Source organism: Misgurnus anguillicaudatus, chromosome 1 (assembly GCF_027580225.2).
Source record: "Misgurnus anguillicaudatus chromosome 1, ASM2758022v2, whole genome shotgun sequence".
NCBI lineage: Eukaryota > Metazoa > Chordata > Actinopteri > Cypriniformes > Cobitidae > Misgurnus > Misgurnus anguillicaudatus.
The window spans coordinates 2049432-2075610 of NC_073337.2; the positions used below are offsets into that span (position 1 = coordinate 2049432).

Genomic DNA, 26179 nt, shown 5'->3' on the forward strand with positions numbered 1-26179 from the left:
GACAAGACAGCTATTTTGACATACGAGCATTTGACCGTTTAAGACAAAAAGACGCGAACTCCTTTAAAAGCTTTAGCCGTGCTCACGGGCTATCGGGGCATATACGGTCCTCGTCGCGTTTCAAGCTCATGGCTGCGTCCAACTAATAATCATACAGTAGCATAAGAAGATGAATTCAAGACTGAAAACACTGCGTTGCATTGGGTTTTGCTGTGAGAACCGTGCAACAGAAACCTAAAGGCCAATCTTGGACTTTGTTCAGTCCACAGAAAGACAATTACTCTTCTACGCTGAAATCATGTAGCATTAGCAGTGTAGGCTACGTTAATATTCTCTTAATATTTGTCTTTAACAATGTGAAAATGAGAAAACTTCATATAAATAAATAGAATCAGATCAGTCTTAATTGTAAATAATAGTAATTTATTTATTTATTTATTTATTTATACGATTCATTCATTTAAATACATTTTGCTGAACCCGCTGGGGACTGTTGAATTGTTCCCGCAGTAAAATGACGTCACACACGCCGAACAAGGAGCTTCTGTTTGTAATAGCTGGATTCTGATTTTGCCAGTGCGAAATGCACACGTCATGCAATCAACACGCTTGTTTCCCTGGCAGCCTGGCAGCTTGCTTATTTTGCCCGGCAAAGGCGTGACTGAAACAATAGCATAATAATTACGTTTAATAACTTTAACATTCCCCCCAGCCCAAACCGACGGCCAGCCAGTACGTGCATAGGCACGGCTCCCGGGTAATCCACAAAGGGCCGCCCTGTCGCCCCCGACTTCGTTCGCTGCCGTGTAGCACGAGCTCGCCCGGTGTCGTCCGATCTTGAGGCTAAGCAGGGTCCGGTCGGGTTAGTACGCGGATGGGAGACCTCGCAATCAACTTTTTTTTAAGCTACCTTTAAACAATAAAAAAAGGTTCATAAAATAAAACAAAATAAGAAACCTTTGTTTAAATGTAGCTTAAATAAATTGATCGCAACAACTTGCCCTAAGACATTACGTAAATTGAATGAATCAAAATGTTTTCAGTGTTGCGAAGCAAGAAGGTTTTAATCGGGTGACCAAGGCTACTTTAGCGGATCCATAATGTACGGGTGAAATTTAAACCTGTCTAATTATCACATATGATTTGCTGTATGTTAATGAAGCAAAATGTCTAATGTTAACTGCTGTACCTTTCGTTGACGTTGATCAGGAAATCTCCACGACGAACCTTTTAATTACTTCACAAAGGACTTTTGTCAACAACAACAAAATAAAGGAATTGATTTAAAAGTAAATATGGAGTATTCTTTTTTCTATACGAAGCTACAGAAGTGACTCAGTCAGGAGCAGTGAGTGATTTTCTATTCTTCTTTTGCTATTTAACTTTAACGACAGAGACTTTTAACAGGTTAGGATTATTATGAGACCGAATGCAATAAAATGTTTATTCGTTTTAGACATACAGTAAGCAGTCGTTTACCTTGATACTCGACAAGACAGCTATTTTGACATACGAGCATTTGACCGTTTAAGACAAAAAGACGCGAACTCCTTTAAAAGCTTTAGCCGTGCTCACGGGCTATCGGGGCATATACGGTCCTCGTCGCGTTTCAAGCTCATGGCTGCGTCCAACTAATAATCATACAGTAGCATAAGAAGATGAATTCAAGACTGAAAACACTGCGTTGCATTGGGTTTTGCTGTGAGAACCGTGCAACAGAAACCTAAAGGCCAATCTTGGACTTTGTTCAGTCCACAGAAAGACAATTACTCTTCTACGCTGAAATCATGTAGCATTAGCAGTGTAGGCTACGTTAATATTCTCTTAATATTTGTCTTTAACAATGTGAAAATGAGAAAACTTCATATAAATAAATAGAATCAGATCAGTCTTAATTGTAAATAATAGTAATTTATTTATTTATTTATTTATTTATACGATTCATTCATTTAAATACATTTTGCTGAACCCGCTGGGGACTGTTGAATTGTTCCCGCAGTAAAATGACGTCACACACGCCGAACAAGGAGCTTCTGTTTGTAATAGCTGGATTCTGATTTTGCCAGTGCGAAATGCACACGTCATGCAATCAACACGCTTGTTTCCCTGGCAGCCTGGCAGCTTGCTTATTTTGCCCGGCAAAGGCGTGACTGAAACAATAGCATAATAATTACGTTTAATAACTTTAACATTCCCCCCAGCCCAAACCGACGGCCAGCCAGTACGTGCATAGGCACGGCTCCCGGGTAATCCACAAAGGGCCGCCCTGTCGCCCCCGACTTCGTTCGCTGCCGTGTAGCACGAGCTCGCCCGGTGTCGTCCGATCTTGAGGCTAAGCAGGGTCCGGTCGGGTTAGTACGCGGATGGGAGACCTCGCAATCAACTTTTTTTTAAGCTACCTTTAAACAATAAAAAAAGGTTCATAAAATAAAACAAAATAAGAAACCTTTGTTTAAATGTAGCTTAAATAAATTGATCGCAACAACTTGCCCTAAGACATTACGTAAATTGAATGAATCAAAATGTTTTCAGTGTTGCGAAGCAAGAAGGTTTTAATCGGGTGACCAAGGCTACTTTAGCGGATCCATAATGTACGGGTGAAATTTAAACCTGTCTAATTATCACATATGATTTGCTGTATGTTAATGAAGCAAAATGTCTAATGTTAACTGCTGTACCTTTCGTTGACGTTGATCAGGAAATCTCCACGACGAACCTTTTAATTACTTCACAAAGGACTTTTGTCAACAACAACAAAATAAAGGAATTGATTTAAAAGTAAATATGGAGTATTCTTTTTTCTATACGAAGCTACAGAAGTGACTCAGTCAGGAGCAGTGAGTGATTTTCTATTCTTCTTTTGCTATTTAACTTTAACGACAGAGACTTTTAACAGGTTAGGATTATTATGAGACCGAATGCAATAAAATGTTTATTCGTTTTAGACATACAGTAAGCAGTCGTTTACCTTGATACTCGACAAGACAGCTATTTTGACATACGAGCATTTGACCGTTTAAGACAAAAAGACGCGAACTCCTTTAAAAGCTTTAGCCGTGCTCACGGGCTATCGGGGCATATACGGTCCTCGTCGCGTTTCAAGCTCATGGCTGCGTCCAACTAATAATCATACAGTAGCATAAGAAGATGAATTCAAGACTGAAAACACTGCGTTGCATTGGGTTTTGCTGTGAGAACCGTGCAACAGAAACCTAAAGGCCAATCTTGGACTTTGTTCAGTCCACAGAAAGACAATTACTCTTCTACGCTGAAATCATGTAGCATTAGCAGTGTAGGCTACGTTAATATTCTCTTAACATTTGTCTTTAACAATGTGAAAATGAGAAAACTTCATATAAATAAATAGAATCAGATCAGTCTTAATTGTAAATAATAGTAATTTATTTATTTATTTATTTATTTATACGATTCATTCATTTAAATACATTTTGCTGAACCCGCTGGGGACTGTTGAATTGTTCCCGCAGTAAAATGACGTCACACACGCCGAACAAGGAGCTTCTGTTTGTAATAGCTGGATTCTGATTTTGCCAGTGCGAAATGCACACGTCATGCAATCAACACGCTTGTTTCCCTGGCAGCCTGGCAGCTTGCTTATTTTGCCCGGCAAAGGCGTGACTGAAACAATAGCATAATTACGTTTAATAACTTTAACATTCCCCCCAGCCCAAACCGATGGCCAGTACGTGCATAGGCACGGCTCCCGGGTAATCCACAAAGGGCCGCCCTGTCGCCCCCGACTTCGTTCGCTGCCGTGTAGCACGAGCTCGCCCGGTGTCGTCCGATCTTGAGGCTAAGCAGGGTCCGGTCGGGTTAGTACGCGGATGGGAGACCTCGCAATCAACTTTTTTTTAAGCTACCTTTAAACAATAAAAAAAGGTTCATAAAATAAAACAAAATAAGAAACCTTTGTTTAAATGTAGCTTAAATAAATTGATCGCAACAACTTGCCCTAAGACATTACGTAAATTGAATGAATCAAAATGTTTTCAGTGTTGCGAAGCAAGAAGGTTTTAATCGGGTGACCAAGGCTACTTTAGCGGATCCATAATGTACGGGTGAAATTTAAACCTGTCTAATTATCACATATGATTTGCTGTATGTTAATGAAGCAAAATGTCTAATGTTAACTGCTGTACCTTTCGTTGACGTTGATCAGGAAATCTCCACGACGAACCTTTTAATTACTTCACAAAGGACTTTTGTCAACAACAACAAAATAAAGGAATTGATTTAAAAGTAAATATGGAGTATTCTTTTTTCTATACGAAGCTACAGAAGTGACTCAGTCAGGAGCAGTGAGTGATTTTCTATTCTTCTTTTGCTATTTAACTTTAACGACAGAGACTTTTAACAGGTTAGGATTATTATGAGACCGAATGCAATAAAATGTTTATTCGTTTTAGACATACAGTAAGCAGTCGTTTACCTTGATACTCGACAAGACAGCTATTTTGACATACGAGCATTTGACCGTTTAAGACAAAAAGACGCGAACTCCTTTAAAAGCTTTAGCCGTGCTCACGGGCTATCGGGGCATATACGGTCCTCGTCGCGTTTCAAGCTCATGGCTGCGTCCAACTAATAATCATACAGTAGCATAAGAAGATGAATTCAAGACTGAAAACACTGCGTTGCATTGGGTTTTGCTGTGAGAACCGTGCAACAGAAACCTAAAGGCCAATCTTGGACTTTGTTCAGTCCACAGAAAGACAATTACTCTTCTACGCTGAAATCATGTAGCATTAGCAGTGTAGGCTACGTTAATATTCTCTTAACATTTGTCTTTAACAATGTGAAAATGAGAAAACTTCATATAAATAAATAGAATCAGATCAGTCTTAATTGTAAATAATAGTAATTTATTTATTTATTTATTTATTTATACGATTCATTCATTTAAATACATTTTGCTGAACCCGCTGGGGACTGTTGAATTGTTCCCGCAGTAAAATGACGTCACACACGCCGAACAAGGAGCTTCTGTTTGTAATAGCTGGATTCTGATTTTGCCAGTGCGAAATGCACACGTCATGCAATCAACACGCTTGTTTCCCTGGCAGCCTGGCAGCTTGCTTATTTTGCCCGGCAAAGGCGTGACTGAAACAATAGCATAATAATTACGTTTAATAACTTTAACATTCCCCCCAGCCCAAACCGACGGCCAGCCAGTACGTGCATAGGCACGGCTCCCGGGTAATCCACAAAGGGCCGCCCTGTCGCCCCCGACTTCGTTCGCTGCCGTGTAGCACGAGCTCGCCCGGTGTCGTCCGATCTTGAGGCTAAGCAGGGTCCGGTCGGGTTAGTACGCGGATGGGAGACCTTGCAATCAACTTTTTTTTAAGCTACCTTTAAACAATAAAAAAAGGTTCATAAAATAAAACAAAATAAGAAACCTTTGTTTAAATGTAGCTTAAATAAATTGATCGCAACAACTTGCCCTAAGACATTACGTAAATTGAATGAATCAAAATGTTTTCAGTGTTGCGAAGCAAGAAGGTTTTAATCGGGTGACCAAGGCTACTTTAGCGGATCCATAATGTACGGGTGAAATTTAAACCTGTCTAATTATCACATATGATTTGCTGTATGTTAATGAAGCAAAATGTCTAATGTTAACTGCTGTACCTTTCGTTGACGTTGATCAGGAAATCTCCACGACGAACCTTTTAATTACTTCACAAAGGACTTTTGTCAACAACAACAAAATAAAGGAATTGATTTAAAAGTAAATATGGAGTATTCTTTTTTCTATACGAAGCTACAGAAGTGACTCAGTCAGGAGCAGTGAGTGATTTTCTATTCTTCTTTTGCTATTTAACTTTAACGACAGAGACTTTTAACAGGTTAGGATTATTATGAGACCGAATGCAATAAAATGTTTATTCGTTTTAGACATACAGTAAGCAGTCGTTTACCTTGATACTCGACAAGACAGCTATTTTGACATACGAGCATTTGACCGTTTAAGACAAAAAGACGCGAACTCCTTTAAAAGCTTTAGCCGTGCTCACGGGCTATCGGGGCATATACGGTCCTCGTCGCGTTTCAAGCTCATGGCTGCGTCCAACTAATAATCATACAGTAGCATAAGAAGATGAATTCAAGACTGAAAACACTGCGTTGCATTGGGTTTTGCTGTGAGAACCGTGCAACAGAAACCTAAAGGCCAATCTTGGACTTTGTTCAGTCCACAGAAAGACAATTACTCTTCTACGCTGAAATCATGTAGCATTAGCAGTGTAGGCTACGTTAATATTCTCTTAACATTTGTCTTTAACAATGTGAAAATGAGAAAACTTCATATAAATAAATAGAATCAGATCAGTCTTAATTGTAAATAATAGTAATTTATTTATTTATTTATTTATTTATACGATTCATTCATTTAAATACATTTTGCTGAACCCGCTGGGGACTGTTGAATTGTTCCCGCAGTAAAATGACGTCACACACGCCGAACAAGGAGCTTCTGGTTGTAATAGCTGGATTCTGATTTTGCCAGTGCGAAATGCACACGTCATGCAATCAACACGCTTGTTTCCCTGGCAGCCTGGCAGCTTGCTTATTTTGCCCGGCAAAGGCGTGACTGAAACAATAGCATAATAATTACGTTTAATAACTTTAACATTCCCCCCAGCCCAAACCGACGGCCAGCCAGTACGTGCATAGGCACGGCTCCCGGGTAATCCACAAAGGGCCGCCCTGTCGCCCCCGACTTCGTTCGCTGCCGTGTAGCACGAGCTCGCCCGGTGTCGTCCGATCTTGAGGCTAAGCAGGGTCCGGTCGGGTTAGTACGCGGATGGGAGACCTCGCAATCAACTTTTTTTTAAGCTACCTTTAAACAATAAAAAAAGGTTCATAAAATAAAACAAAATAAGAAACCTTTGTTTAAATGTAGCTTAAATAAATTGATCGCAACAACTTGCCCTAAGACATTACGTAAATTGAATGAATCAAAATGTTTTCAGTGTTGCGAAGCAAGAAGGTTTTAATCGGGTGACCAAGGCTACTTTAGCGGATCCATAATGTACGGGTGAAATTTAAACCTGTCTAATTATCACATATGATTTGCTGTATGTTAATGAAGCAAAATGTCTAATGTTAACTGCTGTACCTTTCGTTGACGTTGATCAGGAAATCTCCACGACGAACCTTTTAATTACTTCACAAAGGACTTTTGTCAACAACAACAAAATAAAGGAATTGATTTAAAAGTAAATATGGAGTATTCTTTTTTCTATACGAAGCTACAGAAGTGACTCAGTCAGGAGCAGTGAGTGATTTTCTATTCTTCTTTTGCTATTTAACTTTAACGACAGAGACTTTTAACAGGTTAGGATTATTATGAGACCGAATGCAATAAAATGTTTATTCGTTTTAGACATACAGTAAGCAGTCGTTTACCTTGATACTCGACAAGACAGCTATTTTGACATACGAGCATTTGACCGTTTAAGACAAAAAGACGCGAACTCCTTTAAAAGCTTTAGCCGTGCTCACGGGCTATCGGGGCATATACGGTCCTCGTCGCGTTTCAAGCTCATGGCTGCGTCCAACTAATAATCATACAGTAGCATAAGAAGATGAATTCAAGACTGAAAACACTGCGTTGCATTGGGTTTTGCTGTGAGAACCGTGCAACAGAAACCTAAAGGCCAATCTTGGACTTTGTTCAGTCCACAGAAAGACAATTACTCTTCTACGCTGAAATCATGTAGCATTAGCAGTGTAGGCTACGTTAATATTCTCTTAACATTTGTCTTTAACAATGTGAAAATGAGAAAACTTCATATAAATAAATAGAATCAGATCAGTCTTAATTGTAAATAATAGTAATTTATTTATTTATTTATTTATTTATACGATTCATTCATTTAAATACATTTTGCTGAACCCGCTGGGGACTGTTGAATTGTTCCCGCAGTAAAATGACGTCACACACGCCGAACAAGGAGCTTCTGTTTGTAATAGCTGGATTCTGATTTTGCCAGTGCGAAATGCACACGTCATGCAATCAACACGCTTGTTTCCCTGGCAGCCTGGCAGCTTGCTTATTTTGCCCGGCAAAGGCGTGACTGAAACAATAGCATAATAATTACGTTTAATAACTTTAACATTCCCCCCAGCCCAAACCGACGGCCAGCCAGTACGTGCATAGGCACGGCTCCCGGGTAATCCACAAAGGGCCGCCCTGTCGCCCCCGACTTCGTTCGCTGCCGTGTAGCACGAGCTCGCCCGGTGTCGTCCGATCTTGAGGCTAAGCAGGGTCCGGTCGGGTTAGTACGCGGATGGGAGACCTTGCAATCAACTTTTTTTTAAGCTACCTTTAAACAATAAAAAAAGGTTCATAAAATAAAACAAAATAAGAAACCTTTGTTTAAATGTAGCTTAAATAAATTGATCGCAACAACTTGCCCTAAGACATTACGTAAATTGAATGAATCAAAATGTTTTCAGTGTTGCGAAGCAAGAAGGTTTTAATCGGGTGACCAAGGCTACTTTAGCGGATCCATAATGTACGGGTGAAATTTAAACCTGTCTAATTATCACATATGATTTGCTGTATGTTAATGAAGCAAAATGTCTAATGTTAACTGCTGTACCTTTCGTTGACGTTGATCAGGAAATCTCCACGACGAACCTTTTAATTACTTCACAAAGGACTTTTGTCAACAACAACAAAATAAAGGAATTGATTTAAAAGTAAATATGGAGTATTCTTTTTTCTATACGAAGCTACAGAAGTGACTCAGTCAGGAGCAGTGAGTGATTTTCTATTCTTCTTTTGCTATTTAACTTTAACGACAGAGACTTTTAACAGGTTAGGATTATTATGAGACCGAATGCAATAAAATGTTTATTCGTTTTAGACATACAGTAAGCAGTCGTTTACCTTGATACTCGACAAGACAGCTATTTTGACATACGAGCATTTGACCGTTTAAGACAAAAAGACGCGAACTCCTTTAAAAGCTTTAGCCGTGCTCACGGGCTATCGGGGCATATACGGTCCTCGTCGCGTTTCAAGCTCATGGCTGCGTCCAACTAATAATCATACAGTAGCATAAGAAGATGAATTCAAGACTGAAAACACTGCGTTGCATTGGGTTTTGCTGTGAGAACCGTGCAACAGAAACCTAAAGGCCAATCTTGGACTTTGTTCAGTCCACAGAAAGACAATTACTCTTCTACGCTGAAATCATGTAGCATTAGCAGTGTAGGCTACGTTAATATTCTCTTAACATTTGTCTTTAACAATGTGAAAATGAGAAAACTTCATATAAATAAATAGAATCAGATCAGTCTTAATTGTAAATAATAGTAATTTATTTATTTATTTATTTATTTATACGATTCATTCATTTAAATACATTTTGCTGAACCCGCTGGGGACTGTTGAATTGTTCCCGCAGTAAAATGACGTCACACACGCCGAACAAGGAGCTTCTGGTTGTAATAGCTGGATTCTGATTTTGCCAGTGCGAAATGCACACGTCATGCAATCAACACGCTTGTTTCCCTGGCAGCCTGGCAGCTTGCTTATTTTGCCCGGCAAAGGCGTGACTGAAACAATAGCATAATAATTACGTTTAATAACTTTAACATTCCCCCCAGCCCAAACCGACGGCCAGCCAGTACGTGCATAGGCACGGCTCCCGGGTAATCCACAAAGGGCCGCCCTGTCGCCCCCGACTTCGTTCGCTGCCGTGTAGCACGAGCTCGCCCGGTGTCGTCCGATCTTGAGGCTAAGCAGGGTCCGGTCGGGTTAGTACGCGGATGGGAGACCTCGCAATCAACTTTTTTTTAAGCTACCTTTAAACAATAAAAAAAGGTTCATAAAATAAAACAAAATAAGAAACCTTTGTTTAAATGTAGCTTAAATAAATTGATCGCAACAACTTGCCCTAAGACATTACGTAAATTGAATGAATCAAAATGTTTTCAGTGTTGCGAAGCAAGAAGGTTTTAATCGGGTGACCAAGGCTACTTTAGCGGATCCATAATGTACGGGTGAAATTTAAACCTGTCTAATTATCACATATGATTTGCTGTATGTTAATGAAGCAAAATGTCTAATGTTAACTGCTGTACCTTTCGTTGACGTTGATCAGGAAATCTCCACGACGAACCTTTTAATTACTTCACAAAGGACTTTTGTCAACAACAACAAAATAAAGGAATTGATTTAAAAGTAAATATGGAGTATTCTTTTTTCTATACGAAGCTACAGAAGTGACTCAGTCAGGAGCAGTGAGTGATTTTCTATTCTTCTTTTGCTATTTAACTTTAACGACAGAGACTTTTAACAGGTTAGGATTATTATGAGACCGAATGCAATAAAATGTTTATTCGTTTTAGACATACAGTAAGCAGTCGTTTACCTTGATACTCGACAAGACAGCTATTTTGACATACGAGCATTTGACCGTTTAAGACAAAAAGACGCGAACTCCTTTAAAAGCTTTAGCCGTGCTCACGGGCTATCGGGGCATATACGGTCCTCGTCGCGTTTCAAGCTCATGGCTGCGTCCAACTAATAATCATACAGTAGCATAAGAAGATGAATTCAAGACTGAAAACACTGCGTTGCATTGGGTTTTGCTGTGAGAACCGTGCAACAGAAACCTAAAGGCCAATCTTGGACTTTGTTCAGTCCACAGAAAGACAATTACTCTTCTACGCTGAAATCATGTAGCGTTAGCAGTGTAGGCTACGTTAATATTCTCTTAACATTTGTCTTTAACAATGTGAAAATGAGAAAACTTCATATAAATAAATAGAATCAGATCAGTCTTAATTGTAAATAATAGTAATTTATTTATTTATTTATTTATTTATACGATTCATTCATTTAAATACATTTTGCTGAACCCGCTGGGGACTGTTGAATTGTTCCCGCAGTAAAATGACGTCACACACGCCGAACAAGGAGCTTCTGTTTGTAATAGCTGGATTCTGATTTTGCCAGTGCGAAATGCACACGTCATGCAATCAACACGCTTGTTTCCCTGGCAGCCTGGCAGCTTGCTTATTTTGCCCGGCAAAGGCGTGACTGAAACAATAGCATAATAATTACGTTTAATAACTTTAACATTCCCCCCAGCCCAAACCGACGGCCAGCCAGTACGTGCATAGGCACGGCTCCCGGGTAATCCACAAAGGGCCGCCCTGTCGCCCCCGACTTCGTTCGCTGCCGTGTAGCACGAGCTCGCCCGGTGTCGTCCGATCTTGAGGCTAAGCAGGGTCCGGTCGGGTTAGTACGCGGATGGGAGACCTTGCAATCAACTTTTTTTTAAGCTACCTTTAAACAATAAAAAAAGGTTCATAAAATAAAACAAAATAAGAAACCTTTGTTTAAATGTAGCTTAAATAAATTGATCGCAACAACTTGCCCTAAGACATTACGTAAATTGAATGAATCAAAATGTTTTCAGTGTTGCGAAGCAAGAAGGTTTTAATCGGGTGACCAAGGCTACTTTAGCGGATCCATAATGTACGGGTGAAATTTAAACCTGTCTAATTATCACATATGATTTGCTGTATGTTAATGAAGCAAAATGTCTAATGTTAACTGCTGTACCTTTCGTTGACGTTGATCAGGAAATCTCCACGACGAACCTTTTAATTACTTCACAAAGGACTTTTGTCAACAACAACAAAATAAAGGAATTGATTTAAAAGTAAATATGGAGTATTCTTTTTTCTATACGAAGCTACAGAAGTGACTCAGTCAGGAGCAGTGAGTGATTTTCTATTCTTCTTTTGCTATTTAACTTTAACGACAGAGACTTTTAACAGGTTAGGATTATTATGAGACCGAATGCAATAAAATGTTTATTCGTTTTAGACATACAGTAAGCAGTCGTTTACCTTGATACTCGACAAGACAGCTATTTTGACATACGAGCATTTGACCGTTTAAGACAAAAAGACGCGAACTCCTTTAAAAGCTTTAGCCGTGCTCACGGGCTATCGGGGCATATACGGTCCTCGTCGCGTTTCAAGCTCATGGCTGCGTCCAACTAATAATCATACAGTAGCATAAGAAGATGAATTCAAGACTGAAAACACTGCGTTGCATTGGGTTTTGCTGTGAGAACCGTGCAACAGAAACCTAAAGGCCAATCTTGGACTTTGTTCAGTCCACAGAAAGACAATTACTCTTCTACGCTGAAATCATGTAGCATTAGCAGTGTAGGCTACGTTAATATTCTCTTAACATTTGTCTTTAACAATGTGAAAATGAGAAAACTTCATATAAATAAATAGAATCAGATCAGTCTTAATTGTAAATAATAGTAATTTATTTATTTATTTATTTATTTATACGATTCATTCATTTAAATACATTTTGCTGAACCCGCTGGGGACTGTTGAATTGTTCCCGCAGTAAAATGACGTCACACACGCCGAACAAGGAGCTTCTGGTTGTAATAGCTGGATTCTGATTTTGCCAGTGCGAAATGCACACGTCATGCAATCAACACGCTTGTTTCCCTGGCAGCCTGGCAGCTTGCTTATTTTGCCCGGCAAAGGCGTGACTGAAACAATAGCATAATAATTACGTTTAATAACTTTAACATTCCCCCCAGCCCAAACCGACGGCCAGCCAGTACGTGCATAGGCACGGCTCCCGGGTAATCCACAAAGGGCCGCCCTGTCGCCCCCGACTTCGTTCGCTGCCGTGTAGCACGAGCTCGCCCGGTGTCGTCCGATCTTGAGGCTAAGCAGGGTCCGGTCGGGTTAGTACGCGGATGGGAGACCTTGCAATCAACTTTTTTTTAAGCTACCTTTAAACAATAAAAAAAGGTTCATAAAATAAAACAAAATAAGAAACCTTTGTTTAAATGTAGCTTAAATAAATTGATCGCAACAACTTGCCCTAAGACATTACGTAAATTGAATGAATCAAAATGTTTTCAGTGTTGCGAAGCAAGAAGGTTTTAATCGGGTGACCAAGGCTACTTTAGCGGATCCATAATGTACGGGTGAAATTTAAACCTGTCTAATTATCACATATGATTTGCTGTATGTTAATGAAGCAAAATGTCTAATGTTAACTGCTGTACCTTTCGTTGACGTTGATCAGGAAATCTCCACGACGAACCTTTTAATTACTTCACAAAGGACTTTTGTCAACAACAACAAAATAAAGGAATTGATTTAAAAGTAAATATGGAGTATTCTTTTTTCTATACGAAGCTACAGAAGTGACTCAGTCAGGAGCAGTGAGTGATTTTCTATTCTTCTTTTGCTATTTAACTTTAACGACAGAGACTTTTAACAGGTTAGGATTATTATGAGACCGAATGCAATAAAATGTTTATTCGTTTTAGACATACAGTAAGCAGTCGTTTACCTTGATACTCGACAAGACAGCTATTTTGACATACGAGCATTTGACCGTTTAAGACAAAAAGACGCGAACTCCTTTAAAAGCTTTAGCCGTGCTCACGGGCTATCGGGGCATATACGGTCCTCGTCGCGTTTCAAGCTCATGGCTGCGTCCAACTAATAATCATACAGTAGCATAAGAAGATGAATTCAAGACTGAAAACACTGCGTTGCATTGGGTTTTGCTGTGAGAACCGTGCAACAGAAACCTAAAGGCCAATCTTGGACTTTGTTCAGTCCACAGAAAGACAATTACTCTTCTACGCTGAAATCATGTAGCGTTAGCAGTGTAGGCTACGTTAATATTCTCTTAACATTTGTCTTTAACAATGTGAAAATGAGAAAACTTCATATAAATAAATAGAATCAGATCAGTCTTAATTGTAAATAATAGTAATTTATTTATTTATTTATTTATTTATACGATTCATTCATTTAAATACATTTTGCTGATCCCGCTGGGGACTGTTGAATTGTTCCCGCAGTAAAATGACGTCACACACGCCGAACAAGGAGCTTCTGTTTGTAATAGCTGGATTCTGATTTTGCCAGTGCGAAATGCACACGTCATGCAATCAACACGCTTGTTTCCCTGGCAGCCTGGCAGCTTGCTTATTTTGCCCGGCAAAGGCGTGACTGAAACAATAGCATAATAATTACGTTTAATAACTTTAACATTCCCCCCAGCCCAAACCGACGGCCAGCCAGTACGTGCATAGGCACGGCTCCCGGGTAATCCACAAAGGGCCGCCCTGTCGCCCCCGACTTCGTTCGCTGCCGTGTAGCACGAGCTCGCCCGGTGTCGTCCGATCTTGAGGCTAAGCAGGGTCCGGTCGGGTTAGTACGCGGATGGGAGACCTTGCAATCAACTTTTTTTTAAGCTACCTTTAAACAATAAAAAAAGGTTCATAAAATAAAACAAAATAAGAAACCTTTGTTTAAATGTAGCTTAAATAAATTGATCGCAACAACTTGCCCTAAGACATTACGTAAATTGAATGAATCAAAATGTTTTCAGTGTTGCGAAGCAAGAAGGTTTTAATCGGGTGACCAAGGCTACTTTAGCGGATCCATAATGTACGGGTGAAATTTAAACCTGTCTAATTATCACATATGATTTGCTGTATGTTAATGAAGCAAAATGTCTAATGTTAACTGCTGTACCTTTCGTTGACGTTGATCAGGAAATCTCCACGACGAACCTTTTAATTACTTCACAAAGGACTTTTGTCAACAACAACAAAATAAAGGAATTGATTTAAAAGTAAATATGGAGTATTCTTTTTTCTACACTGTAAAAAGTCATTCTGCAGGCTTGTAGATTTGATGAAATTGAATATGTAAACTTTATTTAATAAAATTAATTTCATGTAGTTTGTTATTTTTTTGTGTTAAAATTATTTAAAAATGACTGGAATAAAAACAACTTATTGTTTTTGTGAAGGATTTAGCTATTCTTATTGTGTATCTGCGCATGTAGCGAATACTGAATAAATCCAACGTAATATTAATCAGCTGTTTTAAATCAAAAGCCACTCCGGGTTGTATTGCAGGTCGTGAGCGCTGAGCAGACGGATTTAGGAAATATTTCTGTTATTGTGCCAACATTCAAAGTTTTGAAAGCATTTCAGTCGAGAATGTATGTTTTTTAAACAAGAATCTGCACTAGGTTCATAAAGATATCGCCTATTTAAACATTTCCTTCGAGTTTTGTGGCGATGGGAGCTCCAGATAATCAGCCGGCGCTCCGCGCGTAAATATACCGGTCAACGTCGCCTCACCTCGGCCAGTCTCTGAAAATCTCCGCTGGCTGTGACGTCAATGTAGTGTTTAAACTGTGGATAAAATTCATTTCTGGTAAATTTAACGGGCAATCTTTAGTCTTATAAGTCTATAACCAGGGTTTCTTTGTATAATTTGTTTGTAATTTGTAAATATTAATTACAATAAGGATTAATATGAACTGGGTCTGACGTAACTTCAGCTTTAGGACCCAGGAGGTCGCATATCTAGGATGCATTCGTCGATTCGCATGCTGCGATTGGTGGTCCAGATGCAACTCATTTTGAGTGACAGAAAAACTGACCAATCATACTGTTCCTCTGAATGGGTGGGTTCTCTTATCACTAACTCTCATAGATATGTATCATGTATGTATCTATTATGACAAATTCTGCTCGCTCGCTCGCTTGGTTCGTGTTATAAAAATAAATGTGACTTTACTGCGGTCTTTTTCGGTTTATTTAGTTTTGTGTTAACTATATCCACAAAGTATTCGAATAAATTGGTAATATAAAACTATTCTTCGCTGTAAATTAATTGTGTGCTCAAATGCGACGCCCTGTGTTGAATTTTCCCGCGAGTACAGTATCATTACTGAGGGGAAATATAACATTATTCATTTAATTCCACAAAAGGTGAGTAAGATATTAAATGTATAAGTTGTTTTTTTTAAATGTTTAAGCTTTCTACATAATGTAAATTGAACATTTTATTATTATTATTAATTTCGCGACCTATTATCTAAATTGTGTGTTCATGAAGGCCTGTAACGTACTGCAGCTTCCTGCAGGCAACGTGAAACATTGCTGAGGGAGAACTTTATTCACAACAAAAGGTGAGGAATATTATTAAATGAATATATTGTACATATTATATTGTGTATATAGTGTATGTGTGTGTGTATATACACATGTGAGTAACTTGGCTAACAAATAAATATGTGACTGTCGTGTGACAGAAAAAAATGTAGGGAAAAGATTTGCCCTAATTATAAATATAGATTATATATCTTTTCAAACATTTTTTGATATTATTTGTAATTCCAATGAGAATTTTTTTATCAGTTTTCAATATTATTGCACATTTCAAACATACCTAATAAGCCACAAACTCAGATGAACTCCATTGCACATATCTTCCAGTTTTCTTTAAAACATTTTAATATACAAGTTTAATGTGTGGATTATTTCAATATTCAAGCTGTATACATTTATAAAGTTTTTAAGACATAATTGCTGTTTAATGTTGCAGGATAATGATGAAGAGGCGGGACTTGAGCAGCTTGTGATGGCTGTAATTGTAAAGAATGGATCTTAGGAGTGGCAGCCCAAAGGATGCTGGAATTGTTATTGAGGCCTTAAAGGTGTTCACGGGGCATGCTTTATCCTTGGATCTATGCATTGAATCTCCAGTATCCCAGGCATCTTTTCAGGTGTTTCAGAAACTTTTCTTATAGCTGGATTCTTCAAAGTTTATGAACTGATTACAGTACAGTAAGTCTAAACTGCTGTCTGATTTTCTGGGTGTGAATCAATGTAACAGAACACAAACATGGAACCTTGTGGACGGGAAATGTGGACGGTTTTCTTTAAAGACTGTAAAATACTTTTTGAATTGTACACTGTTACAAATACATCATTAAAATGAGATGCTTTCCTGTTCTTTTGACTGCAATAAAAGAAGAATTCATTCATCTTTGTCTGTCATTCTGAAATCATTACTAATAATAATATTAATGGATGATGTTAAATTAAAATAGTATAATTGAATAGAATTTATTGTATAGTGCTAGGTCTTTGTCCTGTATACCCAATATTTTGTTTAAATTTAAATTAATTTCTAATTGCAAATTGCAGATTACCTTTTTGAATGGGTTACTATTAAGGAGTTTATGTAGTGATTCTAACACAATTTTTATTTGTGGAATTTAATTAATGATATTGCTTGTAATCTGTTGCCACACTTTTATTGAGTAGATATGGCATAATATTTTTTATTGTATACTGCTAGATCTTTGTCTAGTATACACAATATTTTTGTTTAAATTTTAATAAAAATTTTAATTGCAAATTGCAGTTTGGCTTTTTGAATATGTAAATATTAAGGAGTTATAGAGTAAATCTAAATCAATTTTGATTTGTTGAATGTAATTAATGATATTGCTTGTAATCTGTTGCCACAATTTTATTGAGTAGATGGGGCATATTATTTTTTACAGTGTATACGAAGCTACAGAAGTGACTCAGTCAGGAGCAGTGAGTGATTTTCTATTCTTCTTTTGCTATTTAACTTTAACGACAGAGACTTTTAACAGGTTAGGATTATTATGAGACCGAATGCAATAAAATGTTTATTCGTTTTAGACATACAGTAAGCAGTCGTTTACCTTGATACTCGACAAGACAGCTATTTTGACATACGAGCATTTGACCGTTTAAGACAAAAAGACGCGAACTCCTTTAAAAGCTTTAGCCGTGCTCACGGGCTATCGGGGCATATACGGTCCTCGTCGCGTTTCAAGCTCATGGCTGCGTCCAACTAATAATCATACAGTAGCATAAGAAGATGAATTCAAGACTGAAAACACTGCGTTGCATTGGGTTTTGCTGTGAGAACCGTGCAACAGAAACCTAAAGGCCAATCTTGGACTTTGTTCAGTCCACAGAAAGACAATTACTCTTCTACGCTGAAATCATGTAGCATTAGCAGTGTAGGCTACGTTAATATTCTCTTAACATTTGTCTTTAACAATGTGAAAATGAGAAAACTTCATATAAATAAATAGAATCAGATCAGTCTTAATTGTAAATAATAGTAATTTATTTATTTATTTATTTATTTATACGATTCATTCATTTAAATACATTTTGCTGAACCCGCTGGGGACTGTTGAATTGTTCCCGCAGTAAAATGACGTCACACACGCCGAACAAGGAGCTTCTGTTTGTAATAGCTGGATTCTGATTTTGCCAGTGCGAAATGCACACGTCATGCAATCAACACGCTTGTTTCCCTGGCAGCCTGGCAGCTTGCTTATTTTGCCCGGCAAAGGCGTGACTGAAACAATAGCATAATAATTACGTTTAATAACTTTAACATTCCCCCCAGCCCAAACCGACGGCCAGCCAGTACGTGCATAGGCACGGCTCCCGGGTAATCCACAAAGGGCCGCCCTGTCGCCCCCGACTTCGTTCGCTGCCGTGTAGCACGAGCTCGCCCGGTGTCGTCCGATCTTGAGGCTAAGCAGGGTCCGGTCGGGTTAGTACGCGGATGGGAGACCTTGCAATCAACTTTTTTTTAAGCTACCTTTAAACAATAAAAAAAGGTTCATAAAATAAAACAAAATAAGAAACCTTTGTTTAAATGTAGCTTAAATAAATTGATCGCAACAACTTGCCCTAAGACATTACGTAAATTGAATGAATCAAAATTTTTTCAGTGTTGCGAAGCAAGAAGGTTTTAATCGGGTGACCAAGGCTACTTTAGCGGATCCATAATGTACGGGTGAAATTTAAACCTGTCTAATTATCACATATGATTTGCTGTATGTTAATGAAGCAAAATGTCTAATGTTAACTGCTGTACCTTTCGTTGACGTTGATCAGGAAATCTCCACGACGAACCTTTTAATTACTTCACAAAGGACTTTTGTCAACAACAACAAAATAAAGGAATTGATTTAAAAGTAAATATGGAGTATTCTTTTTTCTATACGAAGCTACAGAAGTGACTCAGTCAGGAGCAGTGAGTGATTTTCTATTCTTCTTTTGCTATTTAACTTTAACGACAGAGACTTTTAACAGGTTAGGATTATTATGAGACCGAATGCAATAAAATGTTTATTCGTTTTAGACATACAGTAAGCAGTCGTTTACCTTGATACTCGACAAGACAGCTATTTTGACATACGAGCATTTGACCGTTTAAGACAAAAAGACGCGAACTCCTTTAAAAGCTTTAGCCGTGCTCACGGGCTATCGGGGCATATACGGTCCTCGTCGCGTTTCAAGCTCATGGCTGCGTCCAACTAATAATCATACAGTAGCATAAGAAGATGAATTCAAGACTGAAAACACTGCGTTGCATTGGGTTTTGCTGTGAGAACCGTGCAACAGAAACCTAAAGGCCAATCTTGGACTTTGTTCAGTCCACAGAAAGACAATTACTCTTCTACGCTGAAATCATGTAGCATTAGCAGTGTAGGCTACGTTAATATTCTCTTAACATTTGTCTTTAACAATGTGAAAATGAGAAAACTTCATATAAATAAATAGAATCAGATCAGTCTTAATTGTAAATAATAGTAATTTATTTATTTATTTATTTATTTATTTATACGATTCATTCATTTAAATACATTTTGCTGAACCCGCTGGGGACTGTTGAATTGTTCCCGCAGTAAAATGACGTCACACACGCCGAACAAGGAGCTTCTGTTTGTAATAGCTGGATTCTGATTTTGCCAGTGCGAAATGCACACGTCATGCAATCAACACGCTTGTTTCCCTGGCAGCCTGGCAGCTTGCTTATTTTGCCCGGCAAAGGCGTGACTGAAACAATAGCATAATAATTACGTTTAATAACTTTAACATTCCCCCCAGCCCAAACCGACGGCCAGTACGTGCATAGGCACGGCTCCCGGGTAATCCACAAAGGGCCGCCCTGTCGCCCCCGACTTCGTTCGCTGCCGTATAGCACGAGCTCGCCCGGTGTCGTCCGATCTTGAGGCTAAGCAGGGTCCGGTCGGGTTAGTACGCGGATGGGAGACCTTGCAATCAACTTTTTTTAAGCTACCTTTAAACAATAAAAAAAGGTTCATAAAATAAAACAAAATAAGAAACCTTTGTTTAAATGTAGCTTAAATAAATTGATCGCAACAACTTGCCCTAAGACATTACGTAAATTGAATGAATCAAAATTTTTTGAGTGTTGCGAAGCAAGAAGGTTTTAATCGGGTGACCAAGGCTACTTTAGCGGATCCATAATGTACGGGTGAAATTTAAACCTGTCTAATTATCACATATGATTTGCTGTATGTTAATGAAGCAAAATGTCTAATGTTAACTGCTGTACCTTTCGTTGACGTTGATCAGGAAATCTCCACGACGAACCTTTTAATTACTTCACAAAGGACTTTTGTCAACAACAACAAAATAAAGGAATTGATTTAAAAGTAAATATGGAGTATTCTTTTTTCTATACGAAGCTACAGAAGTGACTCAGTCAGGAGCAGTGAGTGATTTTCTATTCTTCTTTTGCTATTTAACTTTAACGACAGAGACTTTTAACAGGTTAGGATTATTATGAGACCGAATGCAATAAAATGTTTATTCGTTTTAGACATACAGTAAGCAGTCGTTTACCTTGATACTCGACAAGACAGCTATTTTGACATACGAGCATTTGACCGTTTAAGACAAAAAGACGCGAACTCCTTTAAAAGCTTTAGCCGTGCTCACGGGCTATCGGGGCATATACGGTCCTCGTCGCGTTTCAAGCTCATGGCTGCGTCCAACTAATAATCATACAGTAGCATAAGAAGATGAATTCAAGACTGAAAACACTGCGTTGCATTGGGTTTTGCTGTGAGAACCGTGCAACAGAAACCTAAAGGCCAATCTTGGACTTTGTTCAGTCCACAGAAAGACAATTACTCTTCTACGCTGAAATCATGTAGCATTAGCAGTGTAGGCTACGTTAATATTCTCTTAACATTTGTCTTTAACAATGTGAAAATGAGAAAACTTCATATAAATAAATAGAATCAGATCAGTCTTAATTGTAAATAATAGTAATTTATTTATTTATTTATTTATTTATTTATTTATACGATTCATTCATTTAAATACATTTTGCTGAACCCGCTGGGGACTGTTGAATTGTTCCCGCAGTAAAATGACGTCACACACGCCGAACAAGGAGCTTCTGTTTGTAATAGCTGGATTCTGATTTTGCCAGTGCGAAATGCACACGTCATGCAATCAACACGCTTGTTTCCCTGGCAGCCTGGCAGCTTGCTTATTTTGCCCGGCAAAGGCGTGACTGAAACAATAGCATAATAATTACGTTTAATAATTTTAACATTCCCCCCAGCCCAAACCGACGGCCAGTACGTGCATAGGCACGGCTCCCGGGTAATCCACAAAGGGCCGCCCTGTCGCCCCCGACTTCGTTCGCTTCCGTGTAGCACGAGCTCGCCCGGTGTCGTCCGATCTTGAGGCTAAGCAGGGTCCGGTCGGGTTAGTACGCGGATGGGAGACCTCGCAATCAACTTTTTTTTTAAGCTACCTTTAAACAATAAAAAAAGGTTCATAAAATAAAACAAAATAAGAAACCTTTGTTTAAATGTAGCTTAAATAAATTGATCGCAACAACTTGCCCTAAGACATTACGTAAATTGAATGAATCAAATTTTTTTCAGTGTTGCGAAGCAAGAAGGTTTTAATCGGGTGACCAAGGCTACTTTAGCGGATCCATAATGTACGGGTGAAATTTAAACCTGTCTAATTATCACATATGATTTGCTGTATGTTAATGAAGCAAAATGTCTAATGTTAACTGCTGTACCTTTCGTTGACGTTGATCAGGAAATCTCCACGACGAACCTTTTAATTACTTCACAAAGGACTTTTGTCAACAACAACAAAATAAAGGAATTGATTTAAAAGTAAATATGGAGTATTCTTTTTTCTATACGAAGCTACAGAAGTGACTCAGTCAGGAGCAGTGAGTGATTTTCTATTTTTCTTTTGCTATTTAACTTTAACGACAGAGACTTTTAACAGGTTAGGATTATTATGAGACCGAATGCAATAAAATGTTTATTCGTTTTAGACATACAGTAAGCAGTCGTTTACCTTGATACTCGACAAGACAGCTATTTTGACATACGAGCATTTGACCGTTTAAGACAAAAAGACGCGAACTCCTTTAAAAGCTTTAGCCGTGCTCACGGGCTATCGGGGCATATACGGTCCTCGTCGCGTTTCAAGCTCATGGCTGCGTCCAACTAATAATCATACAGTAGCATAAGAAGATGAATTCAAGACTGAAAACACTGCGTTGCATTGGGTTTTGCTGTGAGAACCGTGCAACAGAAACCTAAAGGCCAATCTTGGACTTTGTTCAGTCCACAGAAAGACAATTACTCTTCTACGCTGAAATCATGTAGCATTAGCAGTGTAGGCTACGTTAATATTCTCTTAACATTTGTCTTTAACAATGTGAAAATGAGAAAACTTCATATAAATAAATAGAATCAGATCAGTCTTAATTGTAAATAATAGTAATTTATTTATTTATTTATTTATTTATTTATTTATACGATTCATTCATTTAAATACATTTTGCTGAACCCGCTGGGGACTGTTGAATTGTTCCCGCAGTAAAATGACGTCACACACGCCGAACAAGGAGCTTCTGTTTGTAATAGCTGGATTCTGATTTTGCCAGTGCGAAATGCACACGTCATGCAATCAACACGCTTGTTTCCCTGGCAGCCTGGCAGCTTGCTTATTTTGCCCGGCAAAGGCGTGACTGAAACAATAGCATAATAATTACGTTTAATAACTTTAACATTCCCCCCAGCCCAAACCGACGGCCAGCCAGTACGTGCATAGGCACGGCTCCCGGGTAATCCACAAAGGGCCGCCCTGTCGCCCCCGACTTCGTTCGCTGCCGTGTAGCACGAGCTCGCCCGGTGTCGTCCGATCTTGAGGCTAAGCAGGGTCCGGTCGGGTTAGTACGCGGATGGGAGACCTCGCAATCAACTTTTTTTTAAGCTACCTTTAAACAATAAAAAAAGGTTCATAAAATAAAACAAAATAAGAAACCTTTGTTTAAATGTAGCTTAAATAAATTGATCGCAACAACTTGCCCTAAGACATTACGTAAATTGAATGAATCAAAATGTTTTCAGTGTTGCGAAGCAAGAAGGTTTTAATCGGGTGACCAAGGCTACTTTAGCGGATCCATAATGTACGGGTGAAATTTAAACCTGTCTAATTATCACATATGATTTGCTGTATGTTAATGAAGCAAAATGTCTAATGTTAACTGCTGTACCTTTCGTTGACGTTGATCAGGAAATCTCCACGACGAACCTTTTAATTACTTCACAAAGGACTTTTGTCAACAACAACAAAATAAAGGAATTGATTTAAAAGTAAATATGGAGTATTCTTTTTTCTATACGAAGCTACAGAAGTGACTCAGTCAGGAGCAGTGAGTGATTTTCTATTCTTCTTTTGCTATTTAACTTTAACGACAGAGACTTTTAACAGGTTAGGATTATTATGAGACCGAATGCAATAAAATGTTTATTCGTTTTAGACATACAGTAAGCAGTCGTTTACCTTGATACTCGACAAGACAGCTATTTTGACATACGAGCATTTGACCGTTTAAGACAAAAAGACGCGAACTCCTTTAAAAGCTTTAGCCGTGCTCACGGGCTATCGGGGCATATACGGTCCTCGTCGCGTTTCAAGCTCATGGCTGCGTCCAACTAATAATCATACAGTAGCATAAGAAGATGAATTCAAGACTGAAAACACTGCGTTGCATTGGGTTTTGCTGTGAGAACCGTGCAACAGAAACCTAAAGGCCAATCTTGGACTTTGTTCAGTCCACAGAAAGACAATTACTCTTCTACGCTGAAATCATGTAGCATTAGCAGTGTAGGCTACGTTAATATTCTCTTAATATTTGTCTTTAACAATGTGAAAATGAGAAAACTTCATATAAATAAATAGAATCAGATCAGTCTTAATTGTAAATAATAGTAATTTATTTATTTATTTATTTATTTATACGATTCATTCATTTAAATACATTTTGCTGAACCCGCTGGGGACTGTTGAATTGTTCCCGCAGTAAAATGACGTCACACACGCCGAACAAGGAGCTTCTGTTTGTAATAGCTGGATTCTGATTTTGCCAGTGCGAAATGCACACGTCATGCAATCAACACGCTTGTTTCCCTGGCAGCCTGGCAGCTTGCTTATTTTGCCCGGCAAAGGCGTGACTGAAACAATAGCATAATAATTACGTTTAATAACTTTAACATTCCCCCCAGCCCAAACCGACGGCCAGTACGTGCATAGGCACGGCTCCCGGGTAATCCACAAAGGGCCGCCCTGTCGCCCCCGACTTCGTTCGCTGCCGTGTAGCACGAGCTCGCCCGGTGTCGTCCGATCTTGAGGCTAAGCAGGGTCCGGTCGGGTTAGTACGCGGATGGGAGACCTCGCAATCAACTTTTTTTTAAGCTACCTTTAAACAATAAAAAAAGGTTCATAAAATAAAACAAAATAAGAAACCTTTGTTTAAATGTAGCTTAAATAAATTGATCGCAACAACTTGCCCTAAGACATTACGTAAATTGAATGAATCAAAATTTTTTCAGTGTTGCGAAGCAAGAAGGTTTTAATCGGGTGACCAAGGCTACTTTAGCGGATCCATAATGTACGGGTGAAATTTAAACCTGTCTAATTATCACATATGATTTGCTGTATGTTAATGAAGCAAAATGTCTAATGTTAACTGCTGTACCTTTCGTTGACGTTGATCAGGAAATCTCCACGACGAACCTTTTAATTACTTCACAAAGGACTTTTGTCAACAACAACAAAATAAAGGAATTGATTTAAAAGTAAATATGGAGTATTCTTTTTTCTATACGAAGCTACAGAAGTGACTCAGTCAGGAGCAGTGAGTGATTTTCTATTCTTCTTTTGCTATTTAACTTTAACGACAGAGACTTTTAACAGGTTAGGATTATTATGAGACCGAATGCAATAAAATGTTTATTCGTTTTAGACATACAGTAAGCAGTCGTTTACCTTGATACTCGACAAGACAGCTATTTTGACATACGAGCATTTGACCGTTTAAGACAAAAAGACGCGAACTCCTTTAAAAGCTTTAGCCGTGCTCACGGGCTATCGGGGCATATACGGTCCTCGTCGCGTTTCAAGCTCATGGCTGCGTCCAACTAATAATCATACAGTAGCATAAGAAGATGAATTCAAGACTGAAAACACTGCGTTGCATTGGGTTTTGCTGTGAGAACCGTGCAACAGAAACCTAAAGGCCAATCTTGGACTTTGTTCAGTCCACAGAAAGACAATTACTCTTCTACGCTGAAATCATGTAGCATTAGCAGTGTAGGCTACGTTAATATTCTCTTAATATTTGTCTTTAACAATGTGAAAATGAGAAAACTTCATATAAATAAATAGAATCAGATCAGTCTTAATTGTAAATAATAGTAATTTATTTATTTATTTATTTATTTATACGATTCATTCATTTAAATACATTTTGCTGAACCCGCTGGGGACTGTTGAATTGTTCCCGCAGTAAAATGACGTCACACACGCCGAACAAGGAGCTTCTGTTTGTAATAGCTGGATTCTGATTTTGCCAGTGCGAAATGCACACGTCATGCAATCAACACGCTTGTTTCCCTGGCAGCCTGGCAGCTTGCTTATTTTGCCCGGCAAAGGCGTGACTGAAACAATAGCATAATAATTACGTTTAATAACTTTAACATTCCCCCCAGCCCAAACCGACGGCCAGTACGTGCATAGGCACGGCTCCCGGGTAATCCACAAAGGGCCGCCCTGTCGCCCCCGACTTCGTTCGCTGCCGTGTAGCACGAGCTCGCCCGGTGTCGTCCGATCTTGAGGCTAAGCAGGGTCCGGTCGGGTTAGTACGCGGATGGGAGACCTCGCAATCAACTTTTTTTTAAGCTACCTTTAAACAATAAAAAAAGGTTCATAAAATAAAACAAAATAAGAAACCTTTGTTTAAATGTAGCTTAAATAAATTGATCGCAACAACTTGCCCTAAGACATTACGTAAATTGAATGAATCAAAATTTTTTCAGTGTTGCGAAGCAAGAAGGTTTTAATCGGGTGACCAAGGCTACTTTAGCGGATCCATAATGTACGGGTGAAATTTAAACCTGTCTAATTAT

At 38.7% G+C, this 26179-nt stretch overlaps 1 long non-coding RNA gene across 1 annotated transcript; it reads left to right on the forward strand.

Moving 5' to 3' along the window:
* The first annotated feature begins 15397 nt into the window (after positions 1-15397).
* Positions 15398-17408, forward strand: LOC129420902 (uncharacterized). Its single transcript, XR_012357834.1, has 3 exons — positions 15398-15836; positions 15964-16036; positions 16453-17408. It is a non-coding gene; the product is annotated as an uncharacterized lncRNA (long non-coding RNA).
* The last annotated feature ends 8771 nt before the right edge of the window (positions 17409-26179 follow it).